The sequence below is a fragment of the Triturus cristatus genome, chromosome 5_1, assembly GCF_964204655.1.
Source record: "Triturus cristatus chromosome 5_1, aTriCri1.1, whole genome shotgun sequence".
Lineage (NCBI taxonomy): Eukaryota > Metazoa > Chordata > Amphibia > Caudata > Salamandridae > Triturus > Triturus cristatus.
In genome coordinates, this window is record NC_140587.1 from 671,764,087 (window position 1) to 671,785,714 (window position 21,628).

A 21,628-nucleotide genomic window follows, 5' to 3' on the forward strand; every position below is an offset into this window, starting at 1 on the left:
CAGCTGTCACAGACAAACACAAAGAGACAGCAAAAAGGGCATGTGGTGCTAAAGCACTTGGCACATGTTTTATTGAGTATTTGAAGAAGATGCCCTAGCAGGTCTGGAAATTCAAAGGTAGATGGGGCACCAAATGGCGCAGTGGGGTCATAAGAGTTACTCACATTTCGATTGTTGGTGCAATATTGTGAGTAAATCTCTTGCACTTTTTGAATCACAAGCACAACAGTCCTAAGTGGGAAAATTAAGTTTTAAATTGGTAACATTGTCAGACCATTAATGGTACAGACTCGATAATGGGGCAACTTGGTTTACACTTTGCGTGCCTGCAAAAAGGGCCTCATATTTCTATCCGTGTTCAGAGTGGTACTGCCTGAATAAGTGTGGCTTACCTTTAATGTTAGCAGAGGACTCCATTATATCATAAGAGACACAGTGGTCAAGTCATGGGCTTTCCGTTTCCTGACATTGCTCTCAATGTACTAATCCACTTGGTTAAGCTGATACAATGCAAGACTATCTATCCCAGAATGCATTATTGTGTTTTAGGAAAGTCGGGGACTGCAAAATAGATAAAGTGTCATCTGGTACCTTTACTAGGCTTCTTAGTGAAGTGGGAAGGCACAGGGAATGTGCCCTATGCAGTCTGTGATTCCTAATTTCAAGCCCCAGCTCCCACATGAGCCAACTGTGATCTGAGAGTGCCGCACTTAACCCCACAGTCAGGCTCCGATAATACTTCAGTTCAAAAGGGCTAGACATTCAAAACACAATAGGCAGGAAGCAGTGGTCGAAGAGGAGAAAAAATGTAGGAGAAGTGTGGGCAGAGAATCAGAGGGCAAGAATAACCTGAGATATGGGTCGGTGGGCGGAGTCAGAGGTGTGGCCAGAAAGAGCAAAACTTCCCTATTTTTAGTATTTATTTGGCATTTCACTGACCAATTAATTCAACCAATAGATACACATGCTTGTTTAAGGTTTAGTATGAGTTATTTACATTAAAATACATTCACAAGGAGGCATATGTTTTCAATCACAGAATGTGCCTAATACTCTTAAAAGTGGGATCACAAGCCATTTGTCTCCAATCCAGGCAGTTTTGGTCATCAGCACTTCTACTCACTTATTCCACAAGTGCAGTTCAAATATGAATGGTAAAATATCCTAGTTTAAAAAAAAAATTCCACTTAATTATGGCTGTACCATATTTGCCACATAATACATCATCTGCAACATAATCTAACCATTTCTCCCAAAACAATTTTGTAGCTCAAATGGATCAAAAATTACAAAAAGAAATATGACTTATGTTGCTGTGAAGTGTAGGGCCCTTTGCAAAGGTTGACTGGTCACCTTTCTCACTGCTGCATTTGTATGTTACACAGGTACTAATGAGGCAAAAGCTTTGCAGAGGCTGTTAGTGTGTATAACTATGTCAAAATAATAAAGTATCATAAAATGTACCACATTACGATGCAGCCTTGTTTTTTGCTGCGTAATTTAGTCAACACTGCGACATAATTTTGGCCTCCATTGCTGCATAACTCCAGTGGCCCGAAAGCAGGCTGCACATGTTAAAAGTGTTTGTGCACGAAGCAGAGACCATGATGTTTGCGAACTTAGGGACTGATTACAATGGCAAGCAGACCTCAGTCCGTCCGCCATCGAATTGGGGAATGGGACTGCTCGCCTACAAAGTGGCGGCCCCACAATCGGCATTACAATGCGACCGCCACAACGGCGTTCGCAATGCCTATCTTTTACATTTCAGCAGGTGCAGGTTACATATATCACTGCACTATGTGGCAGTGCCACATGGTGCAGTGATATGTAGGGGGGCACCTATGGTGCCCCCTAGGTCCCATGTCTGGGGACCGGGGGTAAAGGGGTCTGCTACGGGCCCCCGATGTCCCTTTCCGCCAGCTTTTCTATGGCAGGTGAACCGCCATCAATAGGCTGGCGGGTAAGGGACATCGTAATCCCTACTGCAGTGCCTGGTAGGCACCACCAGCATTGTAGGAACTATGAGCCCCACCGCCGTACAGGGGGGCTCAAGGAGCCCGTCGGGTGTGTGGGGATCCATCTTTCCGACTGCCAGGGAACTGCCCGCCATTGTATTATGGCGGGCGGTGATACAGTCACCGATGGCGGTGGGACCGTCATCGACGGGGTAATGTGGTGGTCCCTCTGCCATTATAATCACCCCCTAAGTTTGGTGTGCATGCAAATCCTACTTTGCCAACCCCTGGTAAGTTGCACTACTAGCGCTGAAAAAGGCCAATGGAGGCACCAATGGGTGAGGTGGACTGGCCTCAAGGGTCTTGTGACTTCAGTGACATAGTCACTGTTGCTCTAGTGTGTGCTTCTTCGTATGCCTGCCCGCAAGGCTGGAGGTGAACTGCATGGATTGTGGTGGGCATAACTCACACTTGCCACCGTTAGGGTCCACCTGCTGGTGCTAAGACACCAGGGCTTCAAAGACCTATCGGGCCTTCAAAGGTGTAGCATCGGAATGTGCTCTGCCAGGAGAGTGGTCTGGTGGACTGGTCATGAAGGCTGAAAATGGTTCTCCAGTTCCAAAATTGGCAGTGCCACATCCTCTCCCACACTGAACACCATACTGCCCCACTGGGAGAAACTCGCACTGCGTTCAGCTACAACCCAATTGTACTGCGACTCAATTCAAATTATGCATTAGACAAGAGTAAAATGCTGCCTGAAAAAAAGTAATAAAACCCTGAAAAAAGCAAACACTCATAGGGAATGCAAGGATACGCAAAGCATGTGAAATGTAAAAAGGAACAACATGGTTACCTTAACGGTTTTAAACTCATTATTCAGAAATCAGGAAGTGATTTTGCCTGAAAAGTTCAGGACATGACTACAGGACCAGGAAGGGACCCGTTTCAATGTCCATTGCTTATATCTAGGCTCACCTGTTTTCAGTTTTTATTTTTGGTAAATTCTGGTGGGGTTTTTTCAGTGTTTTCAAGTGATTTCAATACCTTAAAAAACAGTGGTTATCAGTGGTTACACATTTTCACGCCATTCAAAACAACATAAACAGTGGTTTTCCGGTGTTTATGGAACGTTTTGCTTTTATTATTGCTTGCTTTATGCACTTATAGTGCATGGTCTACAGACAGTGTACGTACAGTGTATATGAGGTCCAAATACATTTTTGCAAATTAAACTTATTGTAGTACACCATACAATACTTCTTCAGTGAGTCTTTGGTCATTTGTGCTTGTATTTTCCTTCCCATGTAAAATCTTTTCTGTGAAAAGGCCCTCTCAACATTGGCACTTGAGTTGGGCAACGCCAAAACAGCCAGTACACAATTTGCTAACTCTGGCCACTGACATAGCCCTCCATGCCAATACTAGTGCACTTGAAGACTGTGATTCTCTGGGCAGGTTCTGCAACATTTGCATTGAACTGAGCACTTATACTCTCAGAGTTATTGAAGTGGTTAAAAATGAAGCAGCACTTTTGAAACTATGGAGAATTTACGGAAGGGATCTAGAACTTGTACAGAGTACCATAGTGAGGTTTCATTGACTTCGAATACCATGGTTGGTGATGGGACATTTCTATGCATCATTGCAGGCCATTTTTCATACATTGTAAAATAAAATTCCTGAATTGCTCTTCAACATTGCTTTGCTAACCAAGTGGCAAGCACTCTAACATGAAACATGTTGCAGGGCCAAAGTCACTAAAGTTGTCACCCAGCCTACTCTCAAGGAGATGTTTCACATCTACACCAATTATGCTGAACACTTGGCAGACAAGGGTGTTGGCAGACTCTTTTTTGTATTATGTCTACTACAGCAGTTATGTTTTCTTGTAAAAATCTAAGAATGCAGTAGTGTACTTTTTTTCACATCGCTATCAATATGCGTCCAAGATCCTAACATTTCTTGCCTTTGGCATCATCATTCAGCAAAAATGCTGTGAACGGTTGCCACATATATAATAAAGTAGTCACAGCCCTTTGGACCATCAGCTAAGTGACACAGTTGGGATAACTCTTTCTTTGATGCCACACAAAACACAAAATGAGAAATATTCACTTTTTAGTTCCCGTGCATAACAAGACAGTGCACCAGAATGGACTTAAAAGTCAATAGCATTCTTCATTAACTCTGAAGATTGTTAAGATGCTTTCAGCATACCATCTAACGTGTGGCAAGGATCTCTTACAGAGAAGCACTTCAGCTCAGGTATCGAATTTGACAGGCCATCACACAACTTTTTCATATACATAGCTGAATCACTGCAAATACAAACAATATAACTCCAATCTATGTTGAACTCGGAAAGAACCTTTTTGCAGCAGCATTCCAAGTGATACTGCGTTCCATGTTTTCCAAAAGTCTGGTGTCATGTTTTCACCACTATCCCAGATGCATTGTGATAGCACTCTTTTCACATATACTTGTCACTATACCTTGCATTGAATGTTTAAAGCCTGAGGTGTTGGCAATTCACCTACTATCAATACTGACTCACTAGAAAATGGAGGCTGATGCATCAAGGGGTTTTACTCATTCTCTGTGGGTAAATGTGATGGCACATATTGGGAAAGATTCTTACGAATAAACCAGCCGTTTTACCTATCAGTGAAAGAATCAAATGCAACCAAAATATCAAATATAATGTTGATATTTCCTGATTCTTTACAGTTTATAAAATAATTAAACAAGCCCTAAAACATCCTTCTAAACCCTGCATCTTGAGACCAAAGACCACAAAACTGAAAAAAGCAAAAGGAAGAAGAAACAATATTTTAATGACATCCATAAACAACAAAACTCTAACAGAATAATGTTAGCCCAGTCTTTCTTGCTGCTAGTTTGTATAACAAAGTTACATTGTATTGGCTACTTCAGAAGGAAAAAAAATGACTCCTTTGCTTTCTTTGAAAGGCATTTAGTTTGTGGTTGTGCAGGTGTTTTTTCAGTGTTTATATGTTTACACTGTTGAGGGCTATTTGCCTTTCGGTGGGGTTTTACCAGTTATTACAGGCTTAAACCTAAAACCAGACAGCCTATTTATATGCTTACAAAATGTAAGCATTTTGGTTTAAAAAAGACCACATCCCTAAACACAGACCTGCGGTACACATTTTATAAGCTAAAATAATTAAAACAGTTGAAAACAATCATATTAAATGTTTTCCACTCCACCCATCAACCAGGTATTGCAGTCCCTTTAGGAATGGTGCACTTGCAGTGGGAAAACAATATTGTTCACAGAAAGAAGATAAAAAGGAGGTAGCGCTTCACTGGAAAACTCTGTAAATCGGCGTTAGGTGCATGGGTGTAAATAACAACCTGGCCTGTCTGCTGACCACTCTGTATTGCTTTATTAGGTTATTTAATTATTTTTTGTATTTTCTTACTTTTTTCTCTCTGTCCCGAGGCTGTACTTTGGAATAGAAAATGGTCAGAAAATGTGGACATTTCCAGCCAAAGTGTTCTGCTCGTTTTTGGACCCATTTCACAGGGGAACAAAAAAAGAAAAGGAGAGGCAAGAGAGAGTACGTAACAGCTGTCTCTTGAAATCAGCGAGCAAGACAGAGACAGAAAGAGATGGAGGAATAAAGAGAGAGGGGGTCACAGCTGCCAGAGGCAGAGCAGGAGAAGCGGACACTGTCCTTACCTTCTCTGGGCATGATCGAAAAGAGACACGTTTTTTTCCTTCTCTGCCTGTCCCAGACCAACCAAGCCTTACTGCAGCATAACAAAGGAAAAAGAGGGCAGGTGGCCTCTTTGACTGCAGGCAGGTCACAGGTCAAGTGCAGGGCCATTATTAGGGAGCGCTTTCGCGTGCTAATGGCCCTGCGAATAACAGACAGGAGAGGGGAAATTTGTTTGTCCCCTCGCCCCCCCACCCTTGTCCCCCATGTCCCCCAATTCCAAAATCTGGGGGGATATATCCCCTGCATCCCCCACTCTTCCTACGCCCATGTATGTACCACTCCAAAGCTGCATTTCTTCATTCTAGAGACGCCTGCACGTCCTAAAGATGCTCTGCACAGACAGCTAGAACTCGAGCAGGGCTAATTCTACAATTACACGGATGCCTGGTGTCAGCACGCACTTTCTGAAAGGACTACAATTTTGCGCTTCTGTTGACAGCTGACAGATCTCCACAATTGATCTGTTGGGTGTGGCCAGGCGAACAGTAAGGCGCTTTTGTAGTTCTTGTCGTTCGAGGAATCTTCACTTAGCCCACACACTTTCTCCACGAGTGCCCGTACGATTTGATCCTGCTCCTTCTCGTAGTTTGTCCAGTGCGCCATGGCTGGGTGAGCTCTAGTCACCCAATGCCTTCACCAAGGTAACCAGGGTGCCGATAACCCACTATAACCCGTCATCATCCCAAGCATGAACAGACACTCCTCCTAAGAAAAACCCCACCCACACGACAGCCACAACGACTGCCCCAGAAGACTCTTTTCGTTTTCATTCTGAGTACACTGAAAGCTCTGCCCAAAATTTAGTGATGGTGGAAACAGAAGAAGGACCAGGAAACAAGAGCCTAAAATGTTTTAATTAATTTTCAAGCTTAAGATCTTTTTTTTTGCAGTTTTATCTAGCGCAAACTCGACCCCAATGTATTGGAGCTCTTTACATGAGCACCAGTTACGTTACACTAAGATTGCCACTTCCTTGGAAGTTGGGCGTCTCCAAACAATTACGTACTGATCCAGCTAGCATCTTCTTGCTGGACAATCAAAACAAACCATTAATGAAATCGCCATGGGAAGAACGAGATACACAGAGGAGGGACAATTGCAGTGCTCGACCAATGAAAAGCAAGCATTTCAGAATGCCAGAAAAAACAACCAATGGCAATCGGTGGGTGTGGCAAACCCTACAGAAGAAAAATAACAGGTCGATCGAAGCTCGACCTAAAAAGGGGGATGATTCCCCTCCAGAGAATTACAGACCTCATTATCAAACAGGATTCTGGCCCAATTCATCTACGTCAGATAACGCCACTGCCTTGTCATATTTGGCAACCAGGGCCACAGAGGTCGCCTTCCCACCGCTCTATGCCTGTTTTGTATAGTAATATAGTGCCGCCTTTGATGGCGTTGGCCGTAACATACTTTCGGCAAAACTTTGCAAAGTGGGGCATCAAGGAAACCTTTGACATCCAGTATGATGCTCCACACTGGCACATGGGTTCGCACCAATCTTACGCAGACACATGTAACGGCCAAGATCTATACAAACAAAGGGTTATAACAGAACTGTGTGATCACTCCCACCCTGTTTAATCTATACACCGTGGACTTGGGCTAGGCGCTTTTGAAAGTCAACATCTTTCTGCCCAAACTACACCATCTTCGACTCCCCATTATGCAGTATGCGGACGATCTGGTATTATTGGATCAAACCAGAATTGGTATGAAAAGGGCATTGGAGACATTACATCTATTTAACATGGAAAGCAAACTCCAAGCTAATGCCACAAAAATGAAGGTTCTGATCTTTGGTCATAAACCAAAAAAGCAACTGCTAGAATGGTATCTTGGACCGTTAAGGATTGCCACCACTAACAAATGTAATTATCTGGGAATTCAATTCTCAGACACTGGCAGATCAGCATTGCAGGCCAGGGTACTGGAAGCCAAGGCAGCTAAGGTTACACATCAGCTATGTAAAATAAACCACAAGTTCCAAAGCCATTCCGCAGAGGTTATTCGATGGGTCATGCAAGCAAAACTATTTCCAACTCTGAGCTATGGCCATCTTGTCTTCCCAGGACTGCTTACTGAAAAATTGGAGTCGACTGCACATAATGGCCTACTGAAAGGTATTCAATCTCCTGTACTCAACACAGCGCACATCGTTTCAGCTGGAGTTCAATATCTCAATGATGGACATTGAATGCAAAAAAACTTTTCCATTGTGTGATTAAGGCGGGTCCTGATACAATCAGGGAAGCACTAAAAGCAGTTCTCCAGGACAACAACAGCTGTTGGGCTAGGTATCTCATGGAGACAAATGAGTCACTGGCCTGCCCCAGATAATATAACTGACACATTCTTAACAATGGCCAGCCTAAAACGTTTACAGAGGTAAGTGCATTTCAAGAGAAAAGGATCTTGACCGGATTAGATATACTCCTGGCACAGAGGGCCTTGTCTATTCCCACGAAACCACAGCTTGTCAACCATATCTGAATCCAGGGCTGGGAAGGCAAGCCTTACAGAACATACTGAGGATCAGGCTCCTAACACTGCCAATATGGGAATACAGGGCCCACTGGAAAAACACATTGCCAGGAAACAAGGCATGTTGTTTGTGCCAATATGCACAGAATCAGCCAAGCATATCATTTGTTGCTGCCATGTCGTGCTGGGACAGAAACGATTATACCTAAGAACAATGGGGGATATTTACAAGAGAAGTGGCGGAGCGTCTCGTTAGTCTCCTTGGCTTAACAACGCTCTCCGCTACTTCAGAAACTCAAGACTACACCATATTTATAAGAATATGGTGCAGCCCTGTTTTTCCCCCTGTGCTGGCACTACACTTAGTAGTGTAGCGTCAACGCAGGTTCCCTTGCGCTATTGTGCAAGGGTGTCTGCGCTGCAGGGGCAGATTATTCATGTACAGGAAGGTCCCTCTTCCTGCACATAAATAATCTAGAAAAGCCGTTTTGTCACTTCTATGTGTGCTGCTTAATGAAGCACAAATGGAAGTTACATAATGTCTTTTTTTAAATATTGTTTATGTGCAGGAAGTGGGAAAACCAGAGCACAGTGTAGGACCCAGGGTGAAAAAGAAGTGTTGGAGCCTGACATTATGAACCAACCTTCCAAGAGAAAGAGCAAGAAATCTGGAAAGCCAACTTCTATTCAGACACCAGATCAAATCCCCTCTTCTCAGGGAGAAGTCTTGTCAATCCCAGAGGTAAATGAGCCCTAGGAGCTTGGGCCTCAGACAACAGAGCTTTTAGGCCCAAGGGTACCCTCTAGGAATGATCTATGTCCACTCTTGAAAGCCTGAGGAAGCAAGCTGCTGATCAGGAAAAGGGAAGTGTCAGGGCTTTCACAGGACCTATTGGGAGGAGGAACTCCTATACACCGAGGCCAGAGACCCCAAACCTGGTGCCATTAGCAGAGTGGTAGTGCCTCAGCAGTTTAGAGAGTTTCTCCTAACTTTGGCACATGACATTCCCCTAGCTGGGCATCTTGGCCAGAACAAAATGTGCAGTAGGTTGGTGAACCACTTCTACTGGCCAGGAATGTCTCAGAAGGTGAAGGAGTTGTGTAACTCCTGTGCCACCTGTCAATCCATTTGCAAGACAGGCAGCCAACCAAAAGCCCCCTTAATGCTACTCCCTGTGGTTGGGGTTCCCTTTCAGAGGGTTGGGATTGACATTGTTGGTTCCATTGATCCTCAAACAGTATCAGGAAACCAATTTATTGTGGTGGTAGTGGATCATGCCACCAGGTATCCTGAGGCAATGCTCCTGTGGACCACCACTGCTCCTGCTGTGGGAAAGGTCCTTCTTGGAATCTTCACCAGGGTTGGGTTTCCCAAAGAGATAGTATCAGACAGAGGTACAAACTTTATGTTGGCATACCTAAAACACGTTAGCTGTGTGGAGTGACCTATATGTGATTTACACCATACCATCCACAGACCAATTAGGCCTGTGAAAGGTTTAACAAAACCCTAATAGGAATGATTGGTGGAGTCTGCGAAGGTTTTACTACCATGCATGCTAGTTGCTTACAGAGAGGTGCCACAGAAGGGAGTAGGGTGTTTCCCCTTTGGGCTTCAGTTTGGACACCCTGTAAGGGGACCACTCGGTCTTGTGAAAGAAGGATGAGAGAGACCGCTCAAATAACCTAAACATGATATTGTGGATTACATACTTGGCCTTCATTCCAGGATGGCTGAATGCATGAAAAAAGCCAACACAAACCTTGAGGCCATCCAAGAACTCCTAAAGCTCTGGTATGGCCAAAAGGCTGCCATAGTGGAGTTCAGGCCAGGGCAGAAGGTGTGGGTTTTGGAGCCTGTGGCACCTCTGGCCCTACATGACAAATGGACTGGGCCCTACTGTATCCTTGAACGAATAATGGAGGTCACCTATTTGGTTGACTTTGACAAATGTAGGAACCCTAAGAGAGTTACACATGTTAACTGCCTGAAACCCTATAATAACAGGACTGACATGACCATGCCCATGGCTACATATAAGGCTCAGGAACCAGAGAGTGATCCTCCTCTCTCACAACCCTAAAGATGGATCAGTTGAAGGAGTGGTCTTGTCAGACACCCTCACTGACCAACAGCAGACTGATTTCAGGCAAGTCTTAAATCAGTTTGCTGAGTTCTTCTCCCTTACCCCTGCTCTGCCTAACTGTTGTGCACATGATGTGGCCTCGGTGAGAACCTACCTGTCAAAAATAAACTTTACAGGTGGTCTGACCATGTGAAGGAGAGCATCAAGGCTGAAGTAAGCAAGATGCTGGAATTGGGTGCCATTGAACCCTCATAGATCCCCTGAGCCACCCCAGTTGCTTTTGACCCCAGGGTGGAAAGCAAGAAATGAGGTTTTGTGTGAACTATCAGGGCCTCAATGCAGTCAAACAAATTGATGCATATCAAATTCCTAGGGCTCGCAAGTTAATTGGCAGATTAGGGGAAGCCAAATATCTGAATACCTTTGATCGCACGTCAGGGTAATGGCAGATAGGTCTGAGCCCGGAAGCAAAAGAGAATTCAGCCTTCTCATCCCCAGCTGGGCACTTCCAGTTTACTATGATGCACTCTGAATGGAAGAATAGCCCTGCCATCATCCAGAGGTTGGTGAATAGAGTCCTTGCTGGATTGGAATCATTTAGTGCAGCATATCTGGATGATATTGATGTCTTTAGCTCTACCTGGCAGGATCAACTAATCCACTTTGGGAGGGTCCAGAAGGCTCCACAGAGTGCAGGCCTCACTATCGAGGCAAGCAAGTGCCAGATAGGGCAGGGCAAGGTTGTATACTTGGGCCACCTAGTGGGTGGAGGCCAAGTTCAACCTCTACAAACCAAAATCCAGACCATTCTGGATTGGGAAGCTCCAACCACCCTACCTCAAGTCAGGGCATAGCTTGGATTGACTTGGTACTACAGGAGTGTTGTACAGGGATATGGGTCCATTGTGAACCCCCCTCACAGAAATAACCTCAAGAAAAGGCCCAAAAAGGTTAATTGGACATTAAGCTGTCAAATGGCTTTTGACAACCAGAAGGATGCAATGTGCTTCATATCAATTCTAAAAGCTCCAGATTATAACAAGCAGTTCATAGTGCAGAGGGATGCCTCTGAACATGGGATAATAGCAGTTCCATCCCAGACCAATGGTGATGGAAATAACCAACCTGTTGCTTTCATAAACAGGAGGAATCTCCCCTGTGAAGCAACGTTGGAGTTTAATTGAGAGGGAAGCCTTTTGTGTGGTTTGGTCCTTAAAGAAGGTGAGACCTTACATGTTTGGTTCTCACTTCCTTATCCAAACTGACCACAGACCTCTCAGATGGCTCATGCAGATGAGAGAAGAAAACTTCAAATTGTTAAGGTAGTCTATATCCCTAACCGGAAATAGACTTTACTGTGGAACACAGACCTGGGATTGACCATGCTAATGTAGATGGCCTGCCCAGGTTCTTCTACTTCGAGGACAAAGACTCTCTAGGGGAAAGGTTAGTTTCATCCACTGTAGTTTGGAGGAGGGGCATGTAGAAAGGTGCCTCTTTAGACATGGTTATCCCCCACTTTTTGCTTGATGCCTGCTATGATTTCAAACTGTAAGTGCACCAGGCCCCTGCTAACCAGGCTCCCAGTGCCATATCACATTTCCAAAACACTGTAGTGCAATTTGCACAATTTCAGCTACCCCTGTAAGTTGCTAGTCAATGGTACCTTTGGTACCTAGGGCATGGATACTGAAGAGGGTCCACTGGAGCTGCACCACAAATTGTCCCACCCCAGTGACCCCTCACCAAGACCATGCAAACTGCCACTGTAGACTGTGTGTTTTGGTGCAGAGGAAACCTATGAGTTGACATGGCACATACACTCTGTGAGGTATAGGTAAGTCACCCCTACTGTAGGCCTTACATCCCTATGGCAGGGTGCAGTATATCACACGTGCAGAGATATCTCCCTGAGCAGATATGACCCTATAATTCTGAGTCCATTCTTGGATATTGTAAGTGCACAGGGAAGCCATAGAGAGTATATGGGCTGGGTTATGAGATCCCTAGTTACATGATGGCTTCACTGTACCCTAGCTTACTCAATTGTGAGAAGATATCACAAGAAACACACACATAGCGAGAAGGTTCAAGCTATGTGTATTTTTTTTCTTTATGAAACGAACATTGAAAATTGTAGAAAAAGAACAATCATATTAATTTTTTACTCTCGCTATGTTTCATGAAGTGCACGCGCTCTCTGGAACCAAGCCAAGGAAAGTACAATACAAAGAGATTTATTCCGTCATAGATCCTTATTGTAACGCATTTCGACTGTCAGGCGGTCCTTCTCACACAAAGTGTACATACAATACAGAGTGTCCTAAGTACAAATGCTAGAAACAGAGGTAGGACTCAGTGACATGTAACGCATGAACAGAGGACTGTCGGCCAAATGGGGAGTGTCATCTTGTAAAGGTAATGTAGAACTGAGAGCACGTGCACTTTGTTTTTTTTACCTGGAATTTACCGGTGACCCTGCTGGTTCTCGCGCCACCTCTCAGGGGTCTCCTGGTTCCCGGAAGGAGCGCCTTTTTACTGGGGATATATATTTTTATGTGGAAAGCCAATTTTGCTTTGGAAGAAAAGATTTTTATTGAAGGTACACGCGGTATTACAAGTACATACATTTTATGAATGAATATTGAATTTGAAATATACACATACTATGCTAATCTTTCTTACATTTGTTATTTCAGACCTCCTTCCCAGCAGTCCCTTTCCCTCCTCCTTTCCTTCACCTGGCATCTAAGGGGTACTGTGTTAGTTTTATTTATGAACCCAGGGGTACCTGGAGGTGGGTCCATTCTTAGCATCGTGCCATTCCTGAAAAGCATCTGAGTCTTCCCAGACAGCCCTTACAGAATAGTAAGCCCATGATCATTTTCTTTTTCCGGGTGGCACGAACTTCAGAATGGCTTTCTTAAATGATGTACTCAATGAGGTAGCCACACTACAATTAGAAAAAGTTGTAGCTAGAGCTGCGACAACAACTTTAGCAAATAAAGTAGCAAGGATTCAATCCACTATCACCCCTCTTCCTACCAATGGAGACACTAGTTCTCTAGGATACTCATCGCCCCAAAATATTTCTGTGACAGTACCTCTGTCGATTTCACCTCGCAACACAGGAGACATTTATGGGTTATTCAAACAAAATACAGACATTCCTGAGTCAAATAGAATTGCTTTTTATGTGTCGAGCATCCGGATGCTCAATCTTGGGTCCCCTTCCTTATTTTTTTTCTAGGATGGAACTCTGCTCAGTGGGCAGTTCCTTTACTAAACCAAGATGACCCAATCTAATATAACTAGTATAGTTTCAAGGTAAAATTTGACAAGGTATTTGATCTGATACCCTGTCTGCTGATAAGGAACTCTTAGGGCTTCATTCCTAGTCTGGTGGTCCCCAGGCTGCCAGACTCGTGGTGGGACAGTGGTGGCAGTCTTATGACCACTATATTATGACCAGTGGTTGTGCCGCCCTAGGACCGCTGACTCTGCCAGGGACGGCGATTCCCTGGCAGTGATGTGGTGGTCCAAGGGCATCCATATGCTCAGCGGGACTGCCGTGGTCTCACCAAGCATATTACAAGTTTCCTCTCTGCCAGGGGTTTCATGGCAGTTTCTCCTCCATAAAAACCCCAGTCTTGGAGGAAACAAAGGGCCCCCTTGTGCCCCAAGCCCTGTTGATGCACACAGGAGGCATATCATTTGACCTCCCTGTGTATATGCACAGAAATTCCAGCATGGCATGGACCTTTCAGTCAATGCCATGCTTGAACTTTTTTTGATGTTTCCATTGCGGTGCCTATTTTATAGGCACCACTATTGGAACACTAAAGGAATCACCCACCAATTACAAAAAAGTCATTATTTGGCAGGCAGTTCTCACGCGGGTTTGGCAGTGCAGCAGACAGGTAGTCCAGCCGCCGCATGTCAAACTTGTAATCGGCCCCTCAGAGTCAAAATAAGCCCATTACAATTGGCTGGTTGCAGACACAGCCTTGCATGATGAAAAAAGAGGAGATATATTTTATCAGGGCTTAAAAGATGATCTTAAGAGCACAGGTGGTACCCCAATCCAAGGATTACATTGACCTTATTCATCTTTACCTCTGACTTGATCATTGTTGGATTTGGCCCTTTTTGCAGGGTCATCCCAGAACCTTTTGCCTTCCTCCGGTATTTTTTCTGACCTGGTGTTGGTGGTTTTAGGACTTTTGGGCATTTTATCACTGCTGTTCAGTATTAAAGTGCATGTGCCCTCTATGGTAAACATGGTAAGATTGGTCTACACCTGTTTGGTGTATTTAATTTACCGCTCAGTCCCCAGTAAAGTGGTATATCATATACCCGGGTTGAGTAAATTAAATGCTACTGGTGGGCTTGCAGTGCTGATTGCGCCACCCACCAAGGTAGCCTTTTAAACCTGTCTCAGGCCTCTGCCATTCAAGGACTGCGAGCGCAGTTTACTGCTGCTGTGAGGAGGCATATAAAGTGGTTGTCACGCCTGTGATTCCCCTTTTACTACGTATCAGTCACCCATAAGGTAGGCCCTAGCTAGCCCTATGGGCAGGGTGCGGTGTAGGTAAGAGGTAGGACATGTGCCTTAACTGTGTGGCATGTCCTGGTAGTGACAAACAGATATTTGGTTTATCACTACTGTGAGGCAGTCCTCTCATAGGAATGCATTGGGGTTTCCATGATATGTGTTTCAGTGGTAATTCTTGACGTGAGAGTAGTAGTGTGATCACATTTGGTATGTTTGGAATAGTGGCAATATATGCTGTGTAATGGTGATCACAGATTTATTATAACTATTTTAGAAATGCCACTTTTAGAAGTGGGCATTTCTGTGTGCTATGTGTCTTTGTGCCTGCTTTTGTGTATCGCATGTCTGGTTCTGGATGACAGGGGCTGGGGAGGTGCAGTGACTCCAGAGGGGCTGGGTGAGTCAGCGCTAGGCTGAATAGGCCGATCTGCATTTGGAATAGTGGTATGAGTAGCCCCTGACCCTGAATAGGACTTTGCCTGCCTTACACAATGCTGGCTCCGCCCCCCTTTGGTGTGTCTGGGTCCAGAGCCTACACTGACAATGGGGTCTGTTGTGCACTTGATAAGTGACACCCAGAACTTGTTTGGACTAGGTCCAAGGCCCTGTGCCAGGGCAGAACAAAGACTGGAAGTAGTATAAATATTGGGGCTGTGACCCCATGTGCTATGCTTACTGGGACCTGGACTGCTAAAGGAGGAACCGCCGGGGACCACTACACAGGGCAGAGGGCCCCTCGTGCTGGCCTGCCTGCAACAGCCATCTACTATTCTTTTTGTTGTGGTTGTGGGGAGCACAACTAGCGATCCTGCTGCCCACGAGTGTCCAAATGGGAGTGCTTTCCCCTGCCCTGCAATTCGGGCTGTGCCGCACTCTCACTACGTGGACAGGATGAAGGGCTCCTTTGAACGAAGCCAGCGAGGAGTGAGTGCTCTACGAGGGGTAGAGTAGCGGTGTGCCGTGTGCCTCTCAACCCTCCCGGACAGAAACACCGCAGCCCACAAGGCGGGTGGGAGCCTACCCCAAACTCGGTCTTCAGAAGGAGTTGCGACTCACTCCCAGGGATGCCAGAAGTCAGGCGTGGAGATTGGGACCTTCAAGGGCTGTTGTTGCCTCAAGCGGGAAGAGTCAGTTGGTAGAGGCATGGCTGGAAGGAGCTCCCCAGTGTTGCCCAGCAACTCCCAGCAACTCCCCGGAAGCCAGGCATAAGCAAAGCCTGGTTGTGGGCGGGGTCCCGGAAGAAGCAGACGGAGACCTCACTCCGTGTCCCGACTCCTACCCCAGCAGCAGCCAGATGAAGGAGGATCGGAGCACCGCCATTGACCGCTGGTCGCCGGTTGCAGCAAACTTCTGCACCCTATATCGCTCAGCCCCCAAGGAGTAGTGAGTGGGGCTGAGCCTCTTTTCGCTAAACCCAGGTCGCAGTGGTGACGGGCCCTGCCATTTGTAATGGTGAGCCTCTGTGCTGCATGATTGCTGGCAGCTGCACCCTTACCGGGTGTTGGGGGCATTTGTACTTTTTCACCTTTCCCGGGCAAGCCCAGTAGGGGCCCTAGATTGGAAGGTGTCGCCGAGGAGGAGCTACACCGGACCTGAGTGTGAGGTCGGGCAAGACCTCAGTTGGAGGCCTCGGTGCTCCACGCTGGGTGTATGTGGAAAATCACTGCATCACAGGCACGGGACTGAAGGTGCCCTGAGGTGTACTGCTGAGGGAATTTCATGGCAAAGGCCTCACTCTAATAGCCCCATATGTGTGCCTTGACATTATGATGTGCTGTTGGGGCACGCAACATGCAGTTGTCAGGGAGGGGCGCCTGGTTGTGCAGTAATGGTGTCAAGGCATAATGGTCTGATGCTGTTTTGGTAATATGTGCACCCTATGAACAGTTATGTTTACACCTGAGATGTGCTCATGAGAGGTGTACTGTACCCGTGTTTACTGTGGTGCACTGAGGTGGTATATGTGGAATATGCTCTTCTATGTAATGCTGTGATGCTCATGCCTCATGCTTGGTGCTAAGTGCACCCTTACCAGCACTTACGGGTTGTCTTCACTAATTGTGAGTTCTGATGGTTATGACAGTGGCCCGATTGGCCCTGTAGTGTATAAAATCCCTGTAAAGTCATAACAAGTGCCAGTTAGCTCAGTGTATATATGTAATTACGTTCTAATGTGTTTTATGAGTAATACAAAGGCTATTTTTGATGTAACCTTGTGTGGAGTTTCTTTTGTGGTGTGCCTAGTGTGTCGCTGCTGTGTGTGTGTTGCGCAAACACTTTACACAGTGCCTCTGGGATAAGCCTGACTGCTCTGCCAAGCTACCAAGGGGGTGAGTAGAGGTTATCTTCAGTGTGTAAATTCCTTCCCCTGACTAGTGTGGTATTTTCTGCAAGGCTTAAGCGCTTGCTCTAGCCAACCAGAAATCCCATTTCTAACAATCATCAAATGAATGAGCTAAAAGGAAACCAGCGTAGAAAGTTCTGAAGTGTTGATCAGGTGTTTACATCCTCAACTGGACCAAATCCCCAATGCTTAGGTGAACCTATGGACATTGGACATATTCATTCTCCACTATCCAAAGATGAAAAAGAGTTTAGACGCCGAATAAGTCTTTTTATATATATTGTGGCTAGAAAGGTAACTTTGTGAGAGAATGTCCTACTAAACCTAAGCCTAGAAGTGATCCAAAATCAGAAAACTCAATTGAAGAAAAAGTCGAAGGAAAACTAGAATGATGAAACAGTACAGAAGGGGACCTTTTGGGTAGAATATGGAAAATCCTTTCCTTGACTTCAGAACTTTTTAAAGGACCTACGAAACAGCTTATATTATCCATGACTTTGACATTCCAGAAATTCCCTGCCTATGATATTCAAGTTACGATTGACTCTGGCACCACCGGAAACGTAATTGATTCCACTATGGCCTGAGATATTCATATTAAACTACAGAAGAAGAACATACCAGAGAATGTGCTTGCTGTAGATGGAAAGCCTTTGACAACTGGCCTTATTATCGACCACACAAAAGAAGTACAGTTAAGATATGTAGAGGCCAATGGCATACACGAGGAACTCATTAGATTCAATGTTATTGATGTGCCACAATATAGATTCATCATCGGAATGCCATGGCTGGTGCTCCACAAACCTTTGATAAAGTGGGACTCCCGCACAGTAGAGTTTCCCTCTGTTTATTGTCGAGATTAATGTCTACAAACATTGAGTGATACCAAAAGGATCAATTGTGCTGCTCCAGGACAGTCTCTCATAGTTTCTTGTATAGCCGCTACAGCCTCAGAAAAAGATACTGAATTTCCTGACCAGTATGAACACCTTTCTAATGTCTTTGATCAGATACAAGCAGAACAATTATTCCACATCGACAATATGATTGTCAAATAGACTTAGTTCTCATCCCTTGGATATATGTTCTTGCTGAGACTGAAACCCAACATCTAAGAGAATATCTTGACAAATATCTGGCCAATGGGTTCATTCGACCATTTAGATCTCCTGCAACCTCCTCACTTTTCTTTGTACCCAATACTAGTGGCAAGGTATTAACATGTATTGACTGCTGTGCTTTGAATAAGATAACTGTAAAGAATAAATATTATCTGCCACTTATCCAAGTTTTACTAGATCAAGTAAAAGGAGCCTAGATATACTCTAAACTAGATTTGAAAGGGGCTTATCATTTGGCAATGGTTCCGCAGAGTAGATGAGTGGAAGACTGCTTTTAAAACCTGATTTGGTTTATTTGAGTACCTTGTAATGTCATTTGGGTTATGTAACACCCCAGAGGCATTTCAATATTTTATCAACAATGTGCTCAGGGAACTGTTAGATCATTTTGTTGTAGTTCACATCGATGACATCCTGATTTATTGCCCAAATGAAAACGCACATGTTCAACATGTAGCAGCTGTACTGGGTGCCTTGAGAAAGCATATGTTGCATTGTAAGCTAACTACATGTGAGTTCCATGTAACGGAGGTCGAGTTTCTGGGGGTCATTCTATCTCCTTCTGACATGAGTATGGCAGAATGCAGGGCCCAAGCAGTCAGATATTGGCCAACCCCAAACACTATACGATATGTGCATAATTTTTGGGGATTCGTCAACTTCTATAGAATATTCCTTGATCACTTTTAACAGGTCACAACACCCATAAAACATTTACTGAGAAAGGGAACACTATTGCATTTGTCTCTAGCCGCTGAGCAGGCTTTTGAAATATTGAACAAAGCTTTGAACCAGTGCACCAATTTTACATCATCCTAATACTGAGCAACTCTTCATTGTAGAGGCTGACACCTCCAACTTAGCCATTGGTGCATTATTGTTACAAAGACATTAAAGGGCTGGTCAGTTGCACCCTATTTCCTATATGTCAAGAAAACTGCTCCCAGCATAAAAGAACTACATGATTGCAGAAAAAGAACTATTAGCCATTAAAGAAGCTTTCAGAGAATTGCAAAACACACCATAACTGTCTTTACCAGTCATCATAATTTGCAATTTAAGTGATCAGCCCGATTGCTTACACCTCGACAAATACGATGGATTCTTTTCTTCTCAGAGTTTGGTTTTATAGCAACTTTTCACCTAGGAATGCAAAATAAAAAAGCTGACTCATTTACAAGGCAAGAAACTGAAGATACCTCATTTAAAGGTGAACAATTATCTATCTTAAAACCTCAAAAAGGTAATTAATGTTTGGAGTCACAATACCTTTTTGAATTAAGTTTGTTGCAAGTTGCTACAAGACAAACTGCAAGCATAGGTGACATAACACCTCAGTCGAAAAGTCATTGATAATTTACCCTTTCCAGAACAATTTTTTTTATTCCTCCTACAAAACTCTGACAAATGGTATTTACCTGGTGTCACATAATTCCAACAGCAGGTCATCCAGGTATAGCACAAATCATGGATCATGTTTAGAGATGATTTTGGTGTCCTACGTTGCAAAAAGACATTTCAAAGGCCATCTAATATTGTTCTCTGTGCTTATAATAAATGAATCAAAGATGCGTTCTTCAGTTTATTCATGTAGCTTTATTCTGGTGAAACAGGAATCACCTAACCGTCCTGGCAAGACGCAGTTACAGACTCCAAACCATGGAACGTTAGGCACGTAATAGAATTATTATCATTATGTAATAGCAGTCTCAGCCTGGCTCAGACTGCCTGATAATATAGTACACATCTCCTTCCTTTACTTACTAACATAAGTGTAAAACAATTAATAATATAACACAGATGAGAAAATGCAAACAAAACCCAGAATTAGTAAAAAATTGAATAATACGGAAAGACAGCACAGGACAGGTAAGTGGACAGGGTTGGGGCAAGGGTGGGTGGAAACATACATAAGGGAGGGCACTGTCAATGGCAACAACAACTATTTGCAATGTTCCCTTTTAAATTATGCTCCCCTAGAAAGCATAAATTCCCCTGTTCAGAAGGCGAAATGCACAACTCTTCTCATTTTCATTGCAACAACAATATATGGTTATTCATGTGAAGGTTACATACATATATAATCCTTCAAGTATGTAGGTGTCCTTCTCTCCCTTGTACCCCCTTCCCTTTGAATGGAACCTACGGGCTCATACGAACCTTCCCTTGAGGACTTACTGACATTGTTATGATTACTTTTGAACTCATCATTGCTTATTTATGACCATGTGGGCTCAGATGCTTCCACACCTCGTGAATCAGAGACCCCTGCTTTTTGATAGAGCGATACCCTTCTGAGATTCCTCATCTGACCATTGTGCACTTTTACCCGACTACCGCCAACAACTTTGACTTTATAAGGATCCTTAACTTGGATAATCCCTTACTTACTCCACCTGGTTTGACATTCACTCAATCACCCTCTTGAACAACCTTAGCACCACCATCCAGAATTGTCATTATACCTCTTGTATGGCTATCTTTTAACCATGACAGAACTAATTTGGTGCCAGTTTGAGTGCCACGCATGAATTCAAAAGGACTCTTCACCATTCCTTCATGCACTGTAGTACGATATCCCACAGTGTTTCCTTAATGGCCTTCTGTACAGTGAATCTTGCTGCAACAGCTAACTGCATTGTCCCCTTCACCAATCTCTTCACCCACTCACACAACCCATTCCCTTGTTGATTATAAAGTGAGGTACATGCATGTCTTAACCTAACTTTTCCCCAAAAGTCTTCCATCTCCTTTGAAGTTAGCTGAGTGCCATTATCCATAAGAGTTACTGATGGAATTCCTTCTCTTCTTAAAACTTACTAAAACATTACTGGTTGAATCCAGTGATGGACTTGATGAAAACAACCTCCACTTACCTTGATCCAGCATCGACCAAAACAGCAGCAAACCTTTTATGCTCTTGCCAACCATAGAAAGGTCCAATAAAATGTAAACAAACCTTCTCCCAAAGTACATCTGCCTCAAAAACATGTTGCACACATACCCCTTTGTGCAAAACAACACATGATAATTTTTTTCAGGCTCTCTACAAAAGTCACAATTTTCAACCCATTCCTTTATTTGTTTGTCCATGCTTGGACCACCAAAATCTATCCTTCACTCTTCTTCCTATTAATGTCTGCCCCAGGTGACCCTCTTGAGCTAAGCTAATCAACCTACCCCTAATGGACCCTGGTGGCACAAACCTCTCACCTCTCAACAATACCCACTCATCTTGCATGTACAACTCCTTTTGTATTTTATAAAAAGGTCTAAGACCTTCCGGCACAGTACTTTCTCTCGACACACCCTCTTTGACCATCT